The sequence below is a fragment of the Orycteropus afer genome, unplaced genomic scaffold, assembly GCF_000298275.1.
Source record: "Orycteropus afer afer isolate SDZICR_OR568_19922 unplaced genomic scaffold, OryAfe1.0 scaffold00009, whole genome shotgun sequence".
Lineage (NCBI taxonomy): Eukaryota > Metazoa > Chordata > Mammalia > Tubulidentata > Orycteropodidae > Orycteropus > Orycteropus afer.
Window position 1 is genome coordinate 24,118,578 of NW_006921596.1, and position 24,782 is coordinate 24,143,359.

Sequence of the window (24,782 nt, forward strand, 5' to 3'; positions counted from 1 at the left end):
CTCCATATGTTGTTGTTGTTCTTAGGTGCCACTGAGTCCACTTTAGGCTCCTAGCAACCCCATGTGACAAACTAGGACTGCCCTATAAGGTGTTCTTGATCTTTATGGAAACAGATAACCAGATCTTTTTCCTTTGGAGTCTCTGTTGTTGTTGTGTACTGTCGAGTCAGATCCAACTCATAGTGACCCCTCCTTGGGTTTCCGAGGCAGTATCACTATGGAAGTAGATTGCCCCATCTTCCTTCCGAGGAGTGGCTAGTCTCTCTAGGTAAAACAACTTTCAGTTACCAGCTAAATGCTTAACTGTTGCACCACCAGGACTGCTTACTCTAATATATATATGGGTGTGTGTGTGTGTGTGTACATATATGTTGTTGTTGTTGTTGTTACGTGCCTTCAAGTCGGACCCGACTCATAGCGACCCCTCCATGGGTTTCCGAGGCAGTATCACTATGGAAGTAGATTGCCCAATCTTCCTTCCAAGTACATATATGTATGTACATGTATATGTTTATACCTATAACTACATTTATATTTCCACTATGTATCTATCAGTTTGTCCTATTGTGGCAACTTGAACATTGCTGTGTTGCTGGAAGCTATGCCACTGTATTTCAAATACCACAGCGTTATCCATTTTGGACAGATTTCAGTGGAGCTCCCATACAAAGACAGAGTAGGAAGAATGACTTGGTCTACTTCCAAAAAAAAAAGGCCATTGAAAACCTTTTGAATAGTAATGGAACACTGTCTGATATAGTGCTGGAAAATGAGCCCCTAAGGTTGGAAGACATTCAGAATACAACTTGGGAATAGTTGCGTCATCAAAGTAGAGTCAATCTTAATGACGTGGGTGGAATAAAGCTTTTTGGACCTTCATTTGCTGATGTGGAAGGATTCAAAAAGAGAAGAAACAGCTACAAGCATCCACTATTAATCAGAACATGGAATGTATGAACTATGAATTTGAAAACTGGAAGTCATCAAAAATGAAACAGAGTACAGAAAGATTGATATCCCAGGCATTGGTGAGCTGAAATGGATTGATATTGACCATTTTGAATTGGACAATGATATGGTCTACTATGACAGGAATGACTAATGAAAAAGGAATGGTATTGAATTCATTGTATTCATTCAAAAAGAACATTTCAAGATCTATCCTGAAGTATAAATATCACTGTCAGTGATAGAATAATATCCATATGTCTACAAGGAAGATCAGTTAATATGACTATTCAAATTGTGTACCAATCACTAATGCCAAAGATGAAGAAATTGAAGATTTTTACCAACTTATAAGAGTGCTGGTGGTGTAGAATCTAAGGAATTTGACTGCTAACCAGAAGTTTGGTGATTCAAACCCACCAGTCACTCGGAAGGAAGACTGGGCAATCTACTTTTGTAGTATTACTGCCTTGGAAACCCAAGGAGGAGTTGTTATGATTTGGAAATGACTAGACAGCAGTAAGTTTGTGTTTTTGGTTTTGACCAACTTCTACAATCTGAAATTGATCAAATATGCAATAAAGATGCACTGATTATTACTGGTGATTGGAATGTGAAAGTTGGAAACAAAGGAGGATCAGTAGTTGGAAAATATGGCCTTAGTGATCAAAGGTCACCTGAGAGCACATGATAGAATTTTGCAAGACCGACAACTTATTCAATGCAAATACTTTCATTTCAACAACATAAAATAAAGTGTACACATGGAACTTACCAGATGGAATACTCAGGAATCATATAGACTACATCTGTGGAAAGAGGTCACAGAGAAGACCAATATCATTAGTCAAAACAAGGACGGGGCTGACTATGGAACACCATCAACTGCTCATATCCAAGTTGAAGTTGAGGTTGAAGAAAATTAAAATAAGTTCATAAGATCCAAAGTACAAATTTGAGTATGTCCCACATGAATTCAGAGACCATCTCAAGAATAGATTTGACACATTAAACAGAAATTATCAAAGACCAGATGAAGAGAGGCATTTAACTGTGTGGATCATAACAAATTATGTAAAACATTGCAAAGAATGAGAATTTCAGAACACTTAATTGTGCTCATGTGGAACTTGTATATAGACCAAGAGGGAGTCATTTGAACTAGAGCTTCAAAGTGCTTCATTCCTCTTTTACTCCCTGATGATAATTTGCATTTCCACCTAGAGCTCTGAATCAGAATCTATTTTAAAAAGATCCTCAGGACATTCTAGGGATCCATTAGAATAACTTGGAGATCTTGTTAAAATTTAGATTCAGATTCAGTATATCTGGGGTAGAAATGTAAATTGTTAATAGGATTCCAAAACCTGGTTTGAAAGAAAAAGGGAATACTGCATGGTTTAAATAAGGAAAGGTGTGCACCAGAGTTGCATCCCATCACCATACTTATTCCATCTGCATGATGAGCAAATAATCTTAAAAAAAAAAAATGGACTATATGAAGAAGAATGCAGCATTAGGATTAGTGGAAGACTCATCAACCACATGTGATTATACAGTGTTGCTTGCTGAAAATGGAGAAGGACTTGAAGCACTTATTGATGAAAATCAAAGACTACAGCCTTCATTATGGATTACAACGAAACATGAAGAAAACAAAAATACTCAAAGCTGGATCAATATGCAACAACATGATAAATGAAGAAAAGATTGAAGTTGTCAAGAATTTAATCTTGCTTGGATTCACAATCAAAGTCAATGGAAGCAACACTCAAGAAATCAAACAAAATATTGCATCAGCAAATCTGCTGCAAAAGACCTCTTTAAAGCATTCAAAAAGCAAAGATATCACTTTGAGGACTGAGGTGCACCTGACCCAAGCCATGATATTTTCAATTGCCTCATATGCATGCAAAAGATGGACAATGTATAAGGAAGACCAAAGAATAATTGATGCCTTTGAATTATGGACTAGTGAAGTATATTGAATGTATTGTGGATTACCAGAAGAACAAACAAATCTGTCTTGGAAGAAGTACAAGGAGAATGCTACTTGGGAGTGAGGATGGTGAGAATTAATCTCACTTGCTTTGGACATGTTATAAGAATGGACCAGTCCTTGGAGAAGGACAAAATGCTTGGTAAAGTAGAAGGTCAGCATAAAGGAAGAAGACCCTCAATGAGTTGGGTTGAAACAGTCGCTACAACTATGGGCTCAAACATAGCAATGATGGTGAGGATGGTACAGTCCCAGAGAGTGTTTTGTTCAGTTGTACATAGGATTGTTATGAGTTGGAACAAACTCAACAGCACCTAACAACAACGTTTATATTTATATTTGATATGTTGCTGCTGTTGTTAGGTGTCTTCGAGTCAGACCTGACTCATAGCGACCCCTCCTTGGGTTTCTGAGGCAGTATCACTATGGAAGTAGATTGCCCCATCTTCCTTCTGAGGAGTGGCTGGTGGGTTTGAACTGCCAACATTTTGCTTAGCAGTCAAGTGCCTTCGGCACATACATAATAAATATATGTAAATATATTCTTAGTAATAGTATGTATGGTATACACACATATATGGAATACATTACATATATATGCACATAGATATATTTATTTAGTCATTATAAACCCCACTGCCATTGGGTCGTATCTGACTCATAGCAACCCCTCCTTGGGTTTCCGAGGTGGTATCACTACAGAAGTAGATTGCCCCATCTGCCTTCCAAGGAGTGGCTGGTGGGTTTGAATTGCCAACCTCCTGATTAGCAGTCAAATACATTAGGCACTATGCTACCAGAACTCCTTTTGCCATTATAAATTATATATATGAAATAATTAGTGATACTACATATGAGTTTAATAGTATAAAAATGTATGCATATATGTGTGTATATGTATATATTCGTATATATGTATTCAATTCAAATTGAAGAGTTTTATCAATGTGTGCAATCTGAAAGTGATCAAACGTGCAATCATGATGACTGATAATTACTGGTGCTTAGAATGTAAAAGTCAGAAACAAAGAAGAATTGGTAGCTAAAAAACATGGTCTTCATGATAGAAATAAGGCTGGAGATCACATGACAGAATTTTGCAAGAACAATGACTTATTCATTGCAAATACTTTTTTTCCAACAACTCAAACAGTAACTACACAGGTGGACCTTGCCCAATGGAATGCATAGGAATCAAATTGGCTGCATCTGTATAAACAGGCAATGGAGAAGATCAATATCATCAGTCAGTATTAGGCCAGGGGCTGAATGTGGAACAGACTATCAATTGTTTATAAGCAATTTCAAGTTGAAGCTGAAGAAAATTAAAAACAAGTCCACAAGAGCAAAATTATGACCATGATTATATCCCACTCGAATTTAAAGACCATCTCACAAATTGATGTGTTGCACTGAACACGAACATTCAAAGACCAGATAAGTTGTAGGATGACATCAAGGACTTCATAAATGAAGAAAGCAAAATGTCATTAAAAAGACAAGGAAGAAAGAAAAGACCAAAATGGATGTCGGAAGAGATTCTGAAACTTGCTCTTGGACATAGAGTACCTAAAGTGAATGGAAGAAATGAAACAAAAAATATGAACAGATTTCAAAGAGTGGCTCGATAAGACAAAGTAAAGTATTCTAATGAGATGGGTAAAGAACTGGAGTTAGAAAACCAAAAGGGAAGAACATGCTTGGCATTTCTCAAGCTGAAAGAACTGAAGCAAAAATTCAAGCCTTCAGTTGCAATACTGAAGGATTCTATGGGCAAAATATTGAATGGTGCATGAAGCACCATAGAAAGATGGAAGGAATCCACTGTACCAAAAAGAACTGGGTGACATTCAACCATTCAGGAGGTAATATATGATCAAAAACCAATGGTATTGAAGGAAGAACTCCAAGCAATGTTTTGTTCTGTTGTACATAGGGTCACTCTGAGTTGAAATCACATAAGGCATTTGACTGCTAACCGGAAGGTTGAGGTTCAAACTCATCAGCCACTCCATGGAGGGAAGACTGGGGAATCTTACTTCCATAAAGATTTATGGCCTTGGAAACCCAAAGGGGGTTGCTATGGGTAGGGATCGACTTGATGACAGTGAGGTTTTTTTATTGTTGTTGTTGCTGTTGTTTGGTTTTAACAACAACAAATTATTTATATATATATATATATAGATAGATATATAGATATAGATATAGATATAGATATAGATATAGATATAGATATAGATATATATGTAACTCACTGGTGGTCAGGTCTATTTAAATATTTTCCAAACTTCAATAACATAATTATTACTAGTGGAGTATGTCTGTATGTGTGTATCCAAAATCTTAAAATGTTTTAACAAACCTAACCAATTTGTTGTTGTTGCTGTTCTCTTTTAATGTGCTGGCCTTAGGGTCGAGGATTGTAATTATTTTTGAACAAACCTTTTCAGATTAAAAACTATCCATGTTTAACAAGCGAATTACCAATACTGTACACACATTTCATCATCATTGTCAAACATCAAATTACATTAAATCCCAGCTAATCTTCCCTGACCTTGACTGCCACATAGTTAATGATCACAGAGTACACAGATATAGAACATTCATTGTTAAATACAGTTAATGTATGTTAATAAATTTAGGGGCAAACCACTACTTTTTCAGATGTTGGAATGAAAGGAGAGAAGGCTTAAGGGTGACTGTACTCCCACAGCCACTGGAGGTGAATCCCCAGTGGTAATGACTGGTCATTGGGAATTTATTTAGGTAGTCACCAGGGCTGGATTAATCATTAAGCAAGGTAAGTTGTTGTTGTTATGTGCTGTTGAGTCGGCCCCGACTCATAGCGACCCCTGCTTGGGTTTGTTTCCAAGGCAGTAGCACTACGGAAGTAGACTGAAGGTATGCAAAGGCTTAATTGTGTTTACTTACTGAATTGTAGTGCACAATTTCACATCTTTGATGTGGTGAAAAATAGGTAAAACTGTACACTATCTGAAAGGTGAAATTGTGCACTACAGATTAGTAAGAGAGCCAAAGTAAGCCTGTGTGTACCTTGCTTATTGGGTAATATGTCCCTGAAAGCCACACATTTTCAAATAGAATTGTAGTACATAATCATTTTAATTATAGTAACTGCAAAACTCATATTACTTATGGGATGATCTGAGATATGGTAACATGTCAGTCATGAGGTTTTGAAATGTGTTTAATAATTTTTAATTCTCTTAAAGGGGTAAGTCAGTAAGCACTTCATCATGGGACTTGACTTTCCAATTTATCAATACCCCTTAGTTGTAAGAGTAAGATCACCATTTTATAGAGTAGGAAATGGTGATTATAGAGTAGGCCTGTAATTGAGCCAAAAATAATATTTATTTTCATTTGAGTCCAAGACCTGTGTTTGAAATGGAGCGAGAGCCTTGGAAATGTATATTTACTGGGCACTTATTTATTTATTTTAACATTTTTTTGTGATTTAGCTGAAAGTTTACAGAGAAAATTGGTTTTCCATTCAACAATTCAAGCATGTTTTATTTTGTGATAACGATTTCAGTCCCTACAATGTAACAATACTCTTCCCAATTCCTCCCTCTGGTTACCATTTCCATTTGTCCCTCTTTCTTATCCCTTTGTGCCTTCTGAGCTTTATCCCTGGGCAAATGTTGTCCTTTGGATCTTGTGCAGTTGATTATTCTAAGGGGTGTGTATCTCCCTGATGTTATGGCCTGTCTATTGTTTGGCTGAACTGTTGAACCACAGGGGCGTGTTCAGTTCCAGGCTTGAAGCCTGTCTAAGGGCCACAGTCCTGAAGATTCTGCCAGTCTCTATAAGATCAGTAAGCCTAGTCTTTCATTATTACTATTATTTTGAGATTTATTTCACATTTATTTCCAATTCTATGCTGGACATCCTATTGTGATCCTTTCAGACTGGTCAACAGTGCTAGCCTGGTACCATCTAATTCTTCTCACTCTTGGGGTGATGGAGTTTGGGGTTTGCATGGTCCACTATTCCTTTGGACTAACTGTTTCTTTGCATCTTTGATTTTCTTCACTCTTTGCTCTGCATATGGCGAGATCAATAGTTACACCTTGGATAGCTTGCTCACAAGCTTTTCAGACTTCTATTTGCTACTCACCAAACAGGGTGTAGATAGTTGTCTTTGTGGACTATGTTATGCCAATTGATCATGATGGCCCATGAAACCATGGACCTGAGCTCCCAGGCCCAGTGACTCACTCCCTTAAATAAGGTCTTAGGTTATGGTTAAGATATTTTCATAACTATATTCATGAATATTTCTGGTACATATAGATACATATATAGAAATATTGTTTGTCAAACCTATATATATTCCTGTTCAGCTTGCAAGTCTATGTATCCACTTGTAGATTACATTATTACTGTTATTGTCAGGTTGTCTATGTGATAGCATTTACCTCTGTTGCCTTTAGGTCTTGTGCTCCTCACCCTGTCTTCCTTTTCCTTGATAATTTTGTACTGAGCTCTGTGGTAGTTAAGGTTACGTATCAAATTGGCTGGGCCTGGTTTTGAGTGGCTAGGCAGCTAGATGTACTTATTCCCTATGATGAGACTGGTAATCAACTCCATGGTAGAATCTACTGGAGCAGCTGATTAGCTGCTTTAGGGATATGGTCGGCTTCTAGCATCTAAGGAAAAATGGTAAGAAAGGTCTCTGAGCTTTTTGTCAGCTTGGACCCTGACTGTAGCCAAGTCTTCATTTAGCAGCCTGCCATGTTTCCCGCTGATCATGGGACTGTCTCTGGACTTGAATTAGTGGCCTGCCCTGTTGTTTGATAATATTGGGACTGTGACATTTTTATTGTTGACCTTGGTCTCATTAGCTTCAGCATCCAGCAGCTGCCTGAAGGAAGAGACACCAGTGGGATGGGAATAAGAGGCAGAGATGAAGCCCAAGGTCAAGGGGCTTTTACCCAGCCCTTATAGACTGGCACTTTGAACTCAGACTTCTAGCCTCCAAAACTGTAAGAGAATAAACCCCTGTTTGTTAAAGCTGTACACCTGTGGCATTTCTGTTAGCATGGCATGAAGTAACCAAAACAACATCCTTCTTATTGCATACTGCCTTTCCCTTCAACCAAGTTAATACTTGTCTACCATCTAGTTAGTGAGTGTTCATTATTTAGAAGATATAATACTTTTTAAAATTTTCTTTACCCCTTTTTATATCAATTTCATAGCCGAAAACCTGAAGGCTAAGATGAATTCTATAAATCTGCAAGTAAATCTGCAGCCTCCCTTATTTATTTGTTCATTAATAATATCTTATTGTGTTTTTGGTGAAGGTTTACAAAGTGGTTTAGACTCCCATTCAACAATTTCTTCACAAATTGTTCAGTGACATTAGTTACATTCTCCACAAAGCAGGAACATTATTATTTCCATTCTGGTTGTTCCATTTTCCCTTATTTATTGAAGTACTTTTAAAAATGACATCTGATCTTAGAATTGTAAAATAATAATTGTATCAAAAGTTTGATATATGTTGAAAACTGTAATCATCTCAATGACTTTAAAGTATTCCCAAAATTTGATCTTCCTTTTCCACATTATATAAGATACACGAATGAGGCAAGTGCACTCTTCCCTTGGTATTTGGAGGGCAACTGGTTCCAAGACCTACCTGGATATCAAAATCCGCAGATGTTCAAGTCCCTTACGTAAATTGGCATGTTGTTGTTGTTGTTGTCGTTATTGGCATAGCATTTGCATATAAACTATGCATATCATATCCTATACTGTAAATCTTCTCTAGATTATTTATAATACCTCCAAAAAACACAAACTAAACTCCCTGCCCTCGAGTTGGATCCAACACATAGCAACCCCTCCTTGGGTTTCCGAGGTTGTATCACCACGGAAGTAGATAGCCCAACCTTTCTTCTGAGGAGTGGCTGGTGGGTTTGAACTGCCAGCCTTCTGGTTAGCAGTCAAATGCCTTATGCCTTATGCCCTATGCCACCAGAGCTGCAACAGAGGGAGAGAGAAGGCAGAAAAGGCAGATAAGGGAAATTTGAATGAGAAGGACTCCACCTGCTGTTGCTGGCTTCTAAGATGATGGGGTCCTGGAGCTAAGGAATGCCAGTGGCCTCTGGCAGCTGAGTGTAAACCCTCTGCCTGCAATCAGTAAAGGGGGTACGCACCTCAGTTCTGTAACTCCAGGAAGTGAATTTGTCCAATAACCTGAATGAGCTTGGAATCAGATTCATTCTTAGATAACTTAATTTTGTCTTTTGAATCCCAGAGCAAGGAAACCAGCTGAGCCAACCTGGATTTCTGACCTACAGAACTGTTAAATAATAAATTTTGGATGCTTAACTACTAAATTTATGGTAATTTGCTCTAGCAGCGATAGAAAACTAACTCAGGCTGGGATTCTCATTTTTTCCATTTTATGGATTGAAGAATCACAGTTTAAAGATTAAAGTTAATTGACTTGTCCAAAGTTACCCCTCCACTGGGTGGGAGAGCCTGGATTCATGAGAGGCCTGCCTCAATCATTGCAGGGAACTAACTGCCCCACTATCTTCCCCAAAGACTTCCTATACAAATCATATAACTAAAAAAGTGTGTCAGCAGTTTCCAAATATAAAAGTTCTAAGTTATTATGAATGGAGTCTTTGCAACAAGGGTAATGTATAATTCTACTATGAATGCTAATTCCATTTGATGCAAATATTTTGATGTAAAAACAATTAGGAGTCAACTCTTGTAGGATGTTTACTTCACAAACCACAGACCCAAACAGTTACTATCTTCTCCCTTCATGTTAACAGTACTTTTAATAAAATTTTCTCCACGGGTTGATACACTTGAATTTTCATTTTGAGAGATACAGAGGGAGAGATAGTGGTGAAAATTGGAAAAGGAATGAAACAGGATATTTATACTGGTTTTAAATATTTCAACATTCATCATGTGTCATTTTTAACCAAGGGATGAAAGGTAAAGATGTCAGAATTTTTCATTTCACAAAACAGCATGCAGTGTTTGTTATACTGGAAATTGTAGTTGTCTAAAGTACAAACACTCTGCTTCATTCCATGTCCAATTTATGCCCGTGTCTTCTACAATGGCATCTCACAGGGACAAACTGATATGCAGCATTTTATTAACAATAATTTCAATGTTAACTAGTATGTGATAGGGACTCGCCATCAATGGAAAACTCCCAATACTTTTTCTGTTTCCTGATTGCTAAATTGATGAATAAGACCTACTTCTTAGATTATGGGTAAGAGATGATATATAAAAAATTTTAAAATGATCATGAAGGAAGCATTAATTCTAGAGGGATCGAAATGTTTTAGGTAAAAGGAGCTCAGATTCTACTATCATCTTGTGTCTCCTTTCTTTGTCCAACCTGAAGAAAGGAACTACTCAAATTTTCCTAAAATAATACTATTATTATTTTGTATTCTAGGCTTTGGCTTATACTGCTACCTTGGCTGGGAATATTCATATGTTTTCAATTCTATTTCCTCCCCGAATTAGAATATATCCTATGCATCTCTCTCTTTGCCATGGACTTTTCCATATCATTCGTCAAGAGTGGGCTGACTTGACTTCCACCTCCTACTGGCTTACCTGAGTGACTTACTATGGACAGTGAAGTGTGTAAGTAACTCCATGCCTATTCAGGCCTAAGCATCTAAAAGACACTGTATGACTCTGCCCACTCTCTTGCCTGTTTGCTACTGTTATAAAAAGTGCTTCCCCTGTGTAGTTACTGCCCCTCAGCATGTAAATGAATGGATCAGGTTTAAGCACAGTCTACAGTGATCTGCCAAGCTCAGCCATCCCTGTGGGTTGAAGTAGAGCCACCTAGCCAGGCTCAACTGGAAATAGACCATTCCTCCACCAACCTACAAATGGATCAGTGAGCCAGTTGAGATCAGCAGAGTTGGCCCAGCCTAATAACACACTTGAACTATTAAAAGGGCATTGCTATATGCCAATGAGATTTTGTGGTTCTATGCTATGCAGCATTGCTGAAGAAATCCTCACCCCCCTCCCCAAAAAAACCCCCAAAAAAACCCAAAAAACCTCATTGCTGTTGAGTCATTTCCAACTCATAGTGACCCCTCCTTGGGTTTCCAAGGTGATATCTCTACAGAAGTAGAACACATATACCTGCACCCATTGAAAACCAACCAGTTGCTCCAAAGTCAATTCCATCTCATGGTGACCCTATGTGTGTCAGAGTAGAACTGTGCTCCATGGGGTTTTCAATGGCTGGTTTTTTGAAAATAGATCACCAGGCCTTTCTTCTGATGTACTTCTGGGTGGACTCAACTCCCTAATCTTACAGTTAGCAGTTGAGTGTATTAACCATGTAAGACTGGCATGTCTTACCATGTAGATAGTGAAGCAAAACTTTTCTATGAGTTACTGGTCTCATTGTTTACTCCTTTGTAGCACAGCTCTTTTGAGTTTGCCCCTATGTCTGTGAAACCATCCACTGTGTTTTACCAGCATGTCCTACCTATGCATTTGTCTTGAACAGTAGATGATATGTAACTGGAAGATGGGGAATGTGCTCTGTCCATCTTTGGACCCAGTATCTATCAGAATACCTCAAATGTAGCTGATGACTAAATACAGCTTTAAGAATCACCACTTTGGTTTCAAAAGGAATGATAGCATGAAAGAGCACAATGATTCTCTTAATAATTAAAAATTCTATAACTAGCTAATAATCTATTGTATGCAAATAACATGCCCCTTCTACATTTATTTGCAAACTACTCCCTCCCTCTGCAAGGCATTTTCAGAAGTGCCACTATGCCAATGTTATTTTTACATGGTGTTACAAAAATTAGCATAGCATGCTTATGAAAATACCTCATGGGGGAGGGAGTGGTTGGCAAACAAAATGTGGAAGGTGAGCACAATTTGTGTGAAATACAGTGGTCTGTGAATGTTCATTGTACTGTAACTGTTCTAAGGACTTTGAAAGATTAATTAATCAATATTAGCCTTTCAGGTCCCCATTAGTGAAACCCAGTTCAATCTAGTTGAAGTAAAAGAGAAATGTGGGTAATGGTATTGGGGAAATATGTAAAGCTGCCTCAGGGATGAAGACTTGGGAATCAGGTGAGTGTCAGTCCATCCTTGCTCTCTTTCTCTCTGGCTCTTTTTCTCTTTCTCTGTGTTTGTGCACCTCCATTAGACTGCTTTTAGCTACAAATACCAGAAACCTTGACTCAACTCACTAAATAAGTCTTCAGAAGTGTTTGACTCAAAGACTCTCCTGTGTTGACCAAGAATGTTAGTTGTTTTGCTTTGTTTTTTGCTTTCTTTGACATATTCAGTATGGCTTGTTGATTCCTGAGTGGTTTCATGAAGTGTATGGAAAGACAGCAATGTACAGAGGATGAGAAAGATGGTCTTTTCGTATGGGTGAGGAAGGAAAGATTTCCCAGCAGAACTGTTTCCATAACTCTTTGGTCAAAATTGAGATACAGCCATCTCAGATCCAAGCACTGGCTTGAGCTGTGGGGGAGTAAACTCCATGGGACTTCAGATGTGACCAATCAGCCAAGAGAAATTCTTTGGAGAAAAGTACATGTGGGTGCCAGGAGCAGTTAACACCTACCGCAGCAGAGGGATAGATTCATTGTCATAGAAGAGGGGACCGGGCAGGACACCAATAGTGTTGCCACTTACTATAACCTCTCCTTTTACAAATGAAAGGAGTTTTAGTGGTGTAGTGGTTAAGGCATTTGGTTACTAACCAAAAGGTCAGTGGTTTGAACTCACCACCTGCTCCAGGGAAGAAAGATGCTTCCATAAAGCAGTCTGCTTTCATAAAGATTTGTAGCATTGGAAACCCAAAAGGAGTTGCTATGAGTTGGAATTGACTCAATAGCAGTGAATTTGTATTTTTGTGTGTGTGTGTGTGTGATTTGAGTGAAAGTTTACAGAGCAAATTCATTTTCCTACAGCAGTTTATACACATTTTGTCTCATGACATTGACTATAATTTCCCACAATATAACAGCTCTCTTTCCATTCCCCCCACCCATAGCTACCTCTTCCCTGTGTACTTCCCTTCCATTTACTCTTGCTCTCCCTGTGCATACACAGCCCTTCTTTCTCCCATGATTGATCTCTCCAAGGAGTGTATCTACCTGATGTAAATGTTCAGCTCATATGCCTGTCTTTTGTTTGGCTGGAAGCCACAGGAGTGGGTTCAATTCCAGACCTGAAGGGCAGCTACGGGCCATAGTCTCAGGGGTTTTACCAGGAGGCTCAGTGTTTTCAATTTGGTTAAAACTATCCCAGTAAGGGTTGGAGGGATAAAATTGGAGCCTACAACTGTCTGATTCCAAAGTTCAAGGTTTCAATCAACGTGCAATAAAATAACTTCAAAGATAAAATCATTAGGAACCGATATTCATAATATCCTAACTCATTTCTCAGATGCCTTACATTAACAATAATTATTCACATTTCTCTTCTTGTCACTTGTGTATAGGGGTGCCAACAACCCGGGAGGGCACATCTTGTACCTTCTCCCCCTATTTGGCCACCCGTTGAGTAACCTGAAGGAGTCTGGGAGGCCCATTCAGTCTCTTAAGGTGATATTTTGAGAAGAAAAGGCATTCCCTTTGCAATGCAGAGAGTTAATTCTCTCAGCACCAGAGGCAAGTCGAGGGGTGCAGAATTAAGTGACAGCAAAAGGAAAAGGTCGTATGTATCACAGCAGTGAGAAACCCTATGGCGAAGGCAACCTCCACAGTCAGACTGTTCTTTGATGCTGGCAAAAGTTTCCCCAGTGGGAGAGGCAGAGGGAAAGGGCAAGGGAAAAAAGAGGTTGCTTCACTCTCCAGGTCTAAGTAAAGAAGTGAACAGCACATCCATCCAATACCTTATGTGGGCTTCTCTTCTTAGGAGCTGGAAATGTGTTTATTAAAATGTGCATAAGCAGCTGAGTTAGAGCCTCTGAAATAGACTAGAAGGAGTGCAGGAAAGGAAGATGATTCACTGAAAGCTCCGTAAGCCCTCACAGGGAGCCAAATTACAATAAAAAGCCAAGCGGAGCTGAAGGGGGCTTCCCAGGGATTATCTACAGAATGGCCTTCTCTGGTAGCTGTCGCAGTACATGGCTGGTTCCCCTCTTCGGGGCCAGGAAACTCATTCCACAGCTGCTAAGAAGCAGAGTGTTGGCTGCTGATGGCTCACAGCTGAATTCCTCATCAGGCATGAACCCTGACCATGCCTAATGTATGCTTCCTCCCCGGGGACAGCTTGGATCCAAAGTGTGGCCTATGTGCGAGTACAGAAGCCCAACCACCACGCTGAGCAGAGGTGGGAGGACTCTGAAGGGGCATCTCAGCTCCAGAGCTCCTTTCTGAAGAGGCGGAGGCCCTTCTTGCTATTGCATTACACTTTCACTTCCCCCTTTGCCTAGTTCTGTTACAGTTATTCTTTCACTGGTATTTTTCCCAAAAGTAAGCTGCCAATAAATTTCCTTCATGCAAATCTCCTTCTCAAAGTCTGTTTCCTAGGAAACCTGACCTAAGGAAATGATATGGATTGAATTGTGCCCCCTCAAAATGAAATGCTGAAGTCCTAACCCTGGCACCTGTGCATGTGACCTTGTTTGGGATAGGGCCTTTGAAAATATTAACATAAGGTTGTACTGGAGTAGGGTGAGTTCTAAGCTCAAACCACTCGTGTCTTAAAGAGGATAATAGATGTGAAGGGTTAGAGAGAAAGGACCTTAAGGGTTGCTGGGGGCCACCAGAAGCTAGGAGCAAGATGGAGAACAATTTCTCTCTCCGAGTCTTCCAAAGGTATCAATACAATTGATACCCTCATTTAGACTTCTACTCTCCAGCAACGCTAGCCCATAATTGTATGTTCATTAATTCTACCCTCTTTGTGGTATTTTGTTACCGCATCCCTAGGAAACTAAAACAGACATGTATCCATAAAGCAAATCATCTCATAGGGTGAGATTTGCCTGAGGCTAAAGAATTTCTCAGGATGTGGTACTTTCAGGGCTTAAAGTAAAAGAGTCCAGGCAAACCAGGATGCGTTTTTACTGTACTTCAATGAGACATTTTTATAGATTTGGAAAAACACATCCACAGATGGGGCAAGAATTTCATGGATCTACTATCATATGCATTCAAGTCTTTATCTTTTGCTGATATGTAAAAACACCCTTGTCGTATTTCCCTGCCTCCAGCAACCAGTCCCCATTTATTTATTCCACAATAAATCCTTATACTCTGCTGAAATAGTAAATGTCCTGATTTAAAACTCTGATCAGGTGACGGACCCCTCCCCACCTCATTTTAGAACCTTGCCATGGCTCTTCAGCTCTCCCACTTTGTCCTTTATGTTGTCTCCAGTGAGATTGTTCTAACGTGGATTTATGATCATGACACTCTGCTGTTTAATAATATGTAATGGCTGCACTTTACCTTTAGTGTAGAGTCTGAACTCCTACCATAGACATTCATTTAAGACATGGCCTCTTGGCTCTTCAGCTCATCTTGACTCATCATTCAGGTCTGTCTCTCTCTCTCTCTCTCTTTTTTTTTTTTCTCCAGCTATACATAACTAGGGAGCTCTGGTAGCATAGTGGCTAAGGCATTTGACTGCTAACCAGAAGGCTGGTGGTTCAAACCCACCAGCCACTCCTCAGAAGGAAGGTTGGGCAATCTACTTCCGTAGCAATACTGCCTGGGAAACCCAAGGAGGGGTCACTATGAGTCGGGTCTGATTCCATGGCACACAACAACAACAACAATACATAACTATTAGTTTGAGGAGAAATACAACCAGAACGTTCCTTAGAAGAAAAGATAGTGAGCCTTTGACTCAGTTACTTTGAACACTTATCAGGAAAGGCCAACCTCTAGAAAAGGGTACCATGTTTGGTGAAGTAGAGAGCTAGTGAAAAGGAGGGAGATCTCCATCGAGACGGACTGACACAGTAACCACAACAGTGGAGTGGAACTTCCCCATGATCATGAAGGTGGAGAAGGACTGGGCAACGCTTGGTTTTGTTACACAGAAGTTCTTTGGGAGTTGGAGCCAATCCAATAGCAACTAACCACAATGTATAATTATGAATTTATAGTGTTTATGTCAAGGCTTGCCTTCTTTCAGTCGGAGGCTTTTGCCCATTTTCTCTGTCACAAAATGCCTCAGCTCTCTCTGCTGGCTGACAATCTGCAATTTGAAATATTTTCCCATCCAGTTTGGTTATGTCTTCTAAGAAGTCTTACCTGATATTTCCATAGAACTCCCACCTTCTCCACTGTAGCTGTAAATCCACTATCTCCATTTTTATTTGCATCTTCTCTGGTTTCTGTACTGAAAGAGAAAAATGTTTTCACAATTCAAATCTGATTACATCTCATCCCTTGCCTCAATTCCCACAGCAGTATTAACAAAATATCTCCTCAGTAGCTTCCTCAATGATCTTACAATAAAGGTCATAATCCTCAGTATGATCCATACAAGACTACCTCTCTAGTCTCAGATTACTCTCTGTGGTTCAGCTACTCTGGCCTTCTTGAAGTCCCTCAGACATGCCATGCTTCACCTGCTTTCTTTCTAGACTGGGTTCTCTCTTCCTGCCTCCTCCCTTCCCTCACACCCTCTTTAAAAATACTACTTTTATATTGTCAGCCAAAACCAGGCCAGGAGCTGATTGTGGAACAGACCATCAACTGCTCATGTACAAGTTCAACTTGAAGTTAAAGACAGTTAAAACAAGTCCGCGAGAGCCAAAATATGATCTTGAATATAACCTTCCTGAATTTGGAGACCATCTAAAGAATAGATTTGATGCATTGAACACCAATGACTGAAAACCAGAAGAATGGTGGGATGACATCAAGAACATTATCCATGAAGAAAGCAAGAGGTCACTAAAAAGATGAGAAAAGAAGAAAAGACCAAAATGAATGACAGAAGAGACTCTGAAACTTGCCCATGAGTGGAGAGTAGCTAAAGCAAATGGAAGAAATGACAAGATAAAAGAGCTGAACAGAAGATTTCAAAGAGCAGCTCGAGCAGACAAAGCCAATTACTATAATGAAATGTGCAAAGACTTGGAGTTAGAAAACCAAAAGGGAAGAACACGCTTGGCATTTCTCAAGCTGAAAGAACTGAGGAAGAACATTAGGCCTCAAGTTGCAATATTGAAAGATTCTATGGGCAAAATATTGAATGATGCAGGAAGCATCAAAAGAAGATGGAAGGAATACAAAAAGTCACTGTACCAAAAAGAACTGGTAGATTTTTATCCATTTCAGGAGGTGCCATGTGATGGAGAACCAATGGTACTGAAGGAAGAAATCGAAGATGTGCAGAAGGAATTGGAAAAGAACAAGGCTCAAGGAATTGATGGAATAACCATTGAGATGTTTCAATAAACAGATGCCCCACTGGAGGCACTCACTCGGTTATGCCAAGAGATTTGGAAGACAGCTACCTGGCCAACTGACTGGAAAAAATCCTTATTTGTACCCATTCCAAAGAAAGGTAATCCCACAGAATGTGGAAATTACTGAACAATATCATTAATATTGCATGCAAGTAATATCTTACTGAAGATAATTCAAAAACAGTTGCAGCAGTATATTGGCAGAGAACTTCCAGAGGTACAAGCTGGATTCAGAAGAGGATGTGGAACAAGGGATATCATAGTTGCTGGCAGATGGATCCTGGCACAAAGCAAAGAATACCAGAAAGATGTTTACTTGTGTTTTATTGACTATGCAAAGGCATTTGATTGTGTGGATCATAACAAATTGTGGATGACAGTGAGAAGAATGGGAATTCCCGAACACTTGATTGTACTCATGAGGAACCTGTACCTTGACCAGGAGGCTGTCGTTCGAACAGAACAAGGGGACACTGCATGGTTTAAAATCAAGAAGGGAGTGTGTCAGGGTTGTATCCTTTCCCCATACTTATTCAATCTGTATGCTGAGCAAATAATCCGAGAAGCTGGACTATATGAAGAAGAGTGTGGCATCACGATTGGAGAAAGAATCATTAACAGCCTGTGATACACTGATGACACAACTCTGGTTGCTGAAAGTGAGGATGACTTAAGGCACTTACTGATGAAGATTGAAGTCTGCAGTATGGATTACATCTCAATATAAAGAAAACAAAAATCCTCACAACTGAACCTATAAGCAGCATCACGATAAATGGAAAAAGGTTGTCAAAGACTTCACATTGTTTGGTTCTACAATCGATGTCAAGGAAAGCAGCAGTCAGGACATTAGATGACGTATAGCACTGGGCTAGTTGGCTGCAAGGTACCTCTTTCAAGTGCTGAGGAGCAAGGATGTCTTCTTTAGGACAAAGGTGCACCTGACACAAGTCATATTATTTTCAATTGTGTCATATGCATGTGAGAGCTGGACAACAAATAAGGAAGACTGAAGAAGAATTGATGCTTTTGAGTTGTGGTGCTGGTGAAGAATGCTGAAGGTGCCATGGACTGCTCAAAGAGCTAACAGATTGGTCCTAGAGGAAGTGCAGCCGGAATGCTCCTTGGAAGTGAGAAGGGCCAGACTTGATCTCACCTACTTTGGTCACGTTGTCAGAAGGGACCATTTCCTGGAGAAGGATGCCATACTTGGTAAGGTGGAGGGTTGATGAAAGAGGGGAGGGCACTCAATGAGCTGGATTGACACAATGGCTGTGACGATGGACTCAAGTATAGCAAGAATCATGGAGCTGGTGCGGGACTGGGTGGTGTTTCATTCTGCTGTGCACAGGGTCGCTATGAGTTGGACATGACTCGATGGCACCTAACAACAACAACTTTTACATTCTCTAAATTACAGTCTATTCATTGATTTCACATGGATTCCTTTCTATTGTTGTTGTTAAGTGTCATTGAGTCAATTCTGACAGACGGTGACCCTATGTGACAGAATAGAACTGCCCTATAGCATTTCTTAGGCTGTGATCTTTACAGAAGAAGACTGCCAGGTCTTTATTCTATAGAACCTTTTGGTGGATTTGAACTCATGATCTTTTGGTTAGGAGGCAAGCACTTAGCCATTGTGCAATCAGGGCTCCTTTTTAGCCTCCTATTAAAGCCTAGAAGTAGCACTGGTGAAAGCCTAAGAGGTGCCCTTGTGATGCCCTCTACTGCCCACATTTACCACTTGGCTGCTAAGCAAAAGGTTAGTAGTGAACCCACAAAGTACTCTGTGTGGGAAATCATTTGTCAGTCTGCTTCCATAAATATTACAATCTTGGAAACCCTCTTGGGCAGTTCTGTTCTGTCTTGTAGGGTCTCTATGGGTCAACTCAAAGGCAATGGGTTTGGTTTTGGATTAAAATTTAACCTTTATCCTATGCTTTTAATCATATATGTTCCTCTTCTTCATAAGCCTTTTCAAATATATAATTGTCTCCAGTCAGGTTTCTCCCCAGAATCTGAAATGGAGAGCTAAGTATAAGAAGTTCATTCAGGAACATGATTTCGATCAAATTCTGTGGGTTAGTAAAAGAAGTAAGATTGTACAAAGGAATATATTTAAATATGAACATAGTCACATTAGTCCAAGGGGTTCACTGGAACTGGGATGGTTCTTCATAATGGTTTTGTCTGAGGCATTTGTACCTCTTCCTCGGCAAGTCCCTAGATGCGGCCTTTCCAAGGAGAGGTTATGTCTTTTGGTAGCACTGCTCCCTTCTTTTGAGGGCAATTCCTGGGGAGATGTGGAAATTCATGATTTCCACTGCAGATATCCTCATCTCATGTCTCCGGTTTCACTCCAATTATGCCCAGACCTTCGCACAGCCTACGTGCTGAAACAGATAATTCAGCCACTGCTCTAGTTAAGAGATTCTTAATAAATAAGCTTTGAGCATGAACCTCATTTTTTTATGCTTCCAGACTTAGGAGATACATGTCTTCTTATGTGCTGCCACAGAGACCCTTGAGGCTTACACTTAGCCTTTAATTGTTGGTGACTCACCCTCAGCCTTACTTCAGTGTATCTACTTTTCATACCAGCAACCATGAAATCCTATTGTTGTTATTATTACTTTCCTCAGTTTTTTCAGTTGCCTTGGATATTGCTCCTGGTGGTAAATTCCTTTCTGCTGGAATCCTACCTCATTCATCACACATGAAGCTTTTAACAATGGATCCACTACACAGCGATGAGAGTATCCAAGTTTTACCCCACTGCATGATGTTCTTTTCATTGCCACAGGGTTCAGTAGTGATTCAGCTCAAAAATCTTTCAGGGTCTTCTTCCTAGCACCATCTCTTATTGGTGGACTTCCCTAAGGAGGAGATGCTGAGAAGGAAATGTAGTTTCCAGCAAGTTATTAGAAGTGGTGTCCTTGATATCAACTCCTGTGGAAGAAATAACAGGGATAGGATGGAGTATAAAGAGTTGACATTATAATAAATTATAAACAAAACAATATACCAAATATCAGCCGATTCCATCCATAGGGGGCTTTGGCACTGGGGTTCCTCTTCAGAACATGGCTTTGGACTAGTTCATTCTAGATAGACTCCCTGCTGAGAATTTGCATTTCCACCCTCTCTATACAGAATCAGAATTTTAACAAGATCCCAGGTGCCTCTTATTGATCCCCAGGTGAGTCTTATGTATTCTTATGTAGAAAGTTCTCCTTTCCAACTCCCTAGCAGTCACATCCATGTGACTAATTCAAAACCATGAAAGGTGAGCATAATCAATTTGTATTTCTTCTGTTGTTGTTATTAGGTACTGTTGGGTCAGCTGCAGCTTTTTTTATTTATTTAATTTTATTTTGATTTGGGTGAAGATTTACAGAGCAAATTCACTTTCCATACAGCAGTTCACATATACTTTGTCTCATGTCATTGACCACAATTTACCACAATGCAACAGCTCCCCTTCCACTTCCTCCCCATAGTTACCTCTTCCCAGTGTCCATCCCTCCATACTCTCCTGCCACCTGAGCTGTCTCCCTGTGCATGTTGTTGTTGTTGTTATGTGCCGTCAAGTCGGCCCCGACTCATAGCGACCCCTCCTTGGGTTTCCAAGGCAGTATCACTACAGAAGTAGGATTGCCCAACCTTCCTTCCGAGGAGTGGCTGGTGGGTTTGAACCACCAGCCTTCTGGTTAGCAGTCAAGTGCTTTAGCCACTATGCTACCAGAGCTCCTGTCTCCCTGTGCATAAGCAGCCCTTCCTTCTCCCGTGATTGTTCTCTCCAGGGCATGTGTCTACTTGAGGTAAATGTTTAACTCACATGCCTGTACTTTGTTTGGCTGGAAACCACAGGTGTGGGTTCAATTCCAGACCTGAAGGGCATCAGCTGCAACTTTTAATGATCCTTTGCACAACACAAGAAAACACTGCCTGATTCTGCACCATGCTTACAATCCTTGCTGTGCTTGAGCCCATCCTTGCAGCCACTTTGTCAACCCATCTTCTTGAGGGTTTCCCCTTTTTGCTGACCCTCTACTTTACCAAGCATGATATCCTTCTCCAGGGAATGATCACTTCTGATAACAATGACTAGCATAGGTAAGACAAAGTCTGGCCATTCTCGTGTCCAAGAAGCATTATGGCTGCACTTCTTCCAGGACAGATTTGTTTATTCTTCTAGCAGTCTACGTTATCTTCAATATTCTCCACCAACATCACAAATCAAAGGCATCAATTCTTTTGTTGTCTTCCTTATTCATTGTCCAGCTTTCACATGCATATGAGGCAATTGAAAATGCATTGGCTTGGGTCAGGTACACTTTAGTCTTCAAAATGACATATTTGTTTCTTAATACTTTAACGAGGTCCCTTGCAGCAGAATTGCCCAGTGCAATATGATGTCTGATTTCTTGACTACTACTTACATGGGTGTTGATTATGGATCCAAGTAAAATGAAATCTTTGACAACTTCAATCTTTTCTCCATTTATTGTGATGTTGCTTATTGGTCCTGTTGTGAGGACTTCTGTTTTCTTTAGGTTAAGGTATAATCCCCAACAAAGACTGTAGTTTTTGATCTTCATCAGTAAGTGCTTCAAGTAGTCTTTACTTTCAGCAATCAAGGTTATGTCATCTGCATACTGCAGGTTGTTAATGAGTCTTCCTCCAATCCTGATGCCACATTCTTCCTCATTGGTCCAGCATCCCTGATTATTTGCTCAGCAACCAGATTGAATAAATATGGAAAAAGGATACAATGCTGACACACACCTTACTTGGTTTTAAACCATGCAGTAGCAGTCCCTTGTTCTGTTTGAATGCAAGCCTCTTGGTCTATGTACAGGTTCCTCATGAGCACAATAAAACATTCTGGGATTTCCATTCTTCACAAAGTTATCCCTAATTGGTTATGATCTACACAGTCACATACTTTTGCATAGTCAATAAAACACAGGTATTCTTTGCTTTCAGCCAAGACCCGTCTGACATCAACAATGATATCCCTCATTCCATATCCTCTTCTGAATCCAGCTTGAATTTCAGCAGTTCCCTGTCAATATAATACTATGGTTGTGTTTGAATTATTTTTAGCAAAATTTTACTGGCATGAGATATTAATGATATTATTCAATAATTTTCATCATGTTGGATCACCTTTCTTTGGAATGGGCATCAATATTGATCTCTTTCAAAAAGTCAGTTGGCCAAGCAGCTGTCTTCCAAATTTCTTGGCATAAATGAGTAAGTGCCTCCAGTGCTGCATCCATTTGTTGAAATGCAATGCTACTAAAGAGAGGTTTTGATCAACTCTGCACAAGTCTCTATTCTTTTCCTTTGCAACAGTTGCTGAGAAGGGGCTAGTGTTACAGAGGGTGCAACAAGAAGAAGGCACAGCATCTGTCAGCCAGGGTCCCCAGGTGACAGTGTATGGAAGGTCGCATGCCGGTATGCATGGAACATTTAGAGTGAGTGAGAAATGCATTCTATTTTACTGTGAACTGAGGTTTCAAGGTTGTTTGTTAGAGAGCATAACTTAGGCTATCCAGTCTATTCAGGGAGTGTTAGGAAAAGAGTAAAGCAGAATGAGAAAGGAACATTGACACGTGGAAAAGAGCTGAGAAATTAATACTTTTGTAAGACCAGCTTAGTTAGGATTGTGAACCAGAGCCACAATAGCTGAAAAAATGAAGAGATGAGTGATATAAAAGGGAAGTCTTCGGAAACAAGGCTTGCTCGATAAAAATCACCATATGGTATAAACGATTGAATGAATCTGTTGATACCGATTCAGAATCTTTTTTCTTTGTTTCTATCTATCCCTCTATCATTCTACCCATCTATCCATCCATCCATTTATCTACGTACCTATCTGGAAGCCATATATGATATGTTCAGTGATGCACCTATCCTTAATGTGTGCTCACCATCTATCTAATTCTCTGCTCCTGCTTTTTAAAATATTTAATATGCTCTCACAAAACTTCATGGCTGCAGGAATTCAAATCCACCCCCAAAATGCAAAGTAAGTTATGATTGTCATGGCTTCTAGAGAATCACCTTCTTACATGAAACACTTTACAGTGATGCTTGTGCGAATAATCCCTTTGCAAGACAAGAAACATATGTGCAGAGTTTATACAAGGGAGTGAAAGTGAATAGTGCCACGAGGATTATCCAACCCAGCCACTGTTATCAATGTTGCAGAATTAAAGTCGTCAAGCTGTAGTTGCCACCCAGTGTAATTTTCAAGGACTTATAAAAACCTTTTAACGCTTGTCATGGTTCAAGTAGTTGGCAGAGGCTGAATTTGACTTTGAGCTTCAGATTTGGAAAATCAAGGAATTCAAAGTGAATCTCAGCCAGCATCCCTCAGCCTCCTGTGGCTTTCCCCTCAGACTATAAATGGATCCTGTTTTTGAAAGCAAGCCCAGATTTCCTTAAAACATGTTCCAGTCTCTTTAAATTCACTAAGGGTGTATTTCAAATGAAGGCTGTACTTTTCTCTGCACCCTCTTTTGGAGCTTCCTCTTTGTAAGCATTCCAATTACCTTGTATGGGTTAGTGCCACTCTTGCTGAGTACATGTCATGCCCATCATTACACATTTCCACTAGGCTCCCCAGATGAATTGCAGTTTGACTTTCCATTGGCCATATGTCAAAATCAAGCTATTCAGGGTGAAGTTCCTTGAAAAGATCTGCCAACTGGTAGGCTGGCCTTCTTAACATGAGAAGAATTACAAGAATCAAAAGAGGATCAAGGTCAATATCATAGGCTCCATTTCCTTTCAAGGCATTGCTTTTCACATCTTTCAGTGAATCATTCACACCTTCCATTCTAAATGGAAACTAACTAGAGATAGATTTACATTATTAATGCACTAAACCCTTCAGACATTATTTTGGTCACTATGATATGTTTCTCTAATTTTATAGAAATGAGATAAGCACTTCCTTATATTGAATGAAAACTTTTCCAAATGCTACCAAAATACCATCGCATCTGCACTTTTGGCAGGTATATTCCATTCTTATCTCCTACTGACCTTCTGATCACCAAAACACAGTCTTTGCTATTTTCTATGAATGGCTGTTCATGCACATCTGATTCATCTCAAATAATTTTCTCTTTTCTGAATGTGAGTTCAGGACTCTCTACTTAATTTGTATTCAAGTTAATCACTCTGGTTGTCAAGATCTAAGTTGAATCCCAATTTTTGTCACCTGGTGTATTAAGTAGCCATTCCAGCTTTGATCATCTGAAAAATCTGTATGTGTCCCTAGTCAAGTCTTTCATCAAACTGTAGGTTGGGGCAGATTTTTTTTTTTTTTTATTAGGATTTGGGTGAAGATTT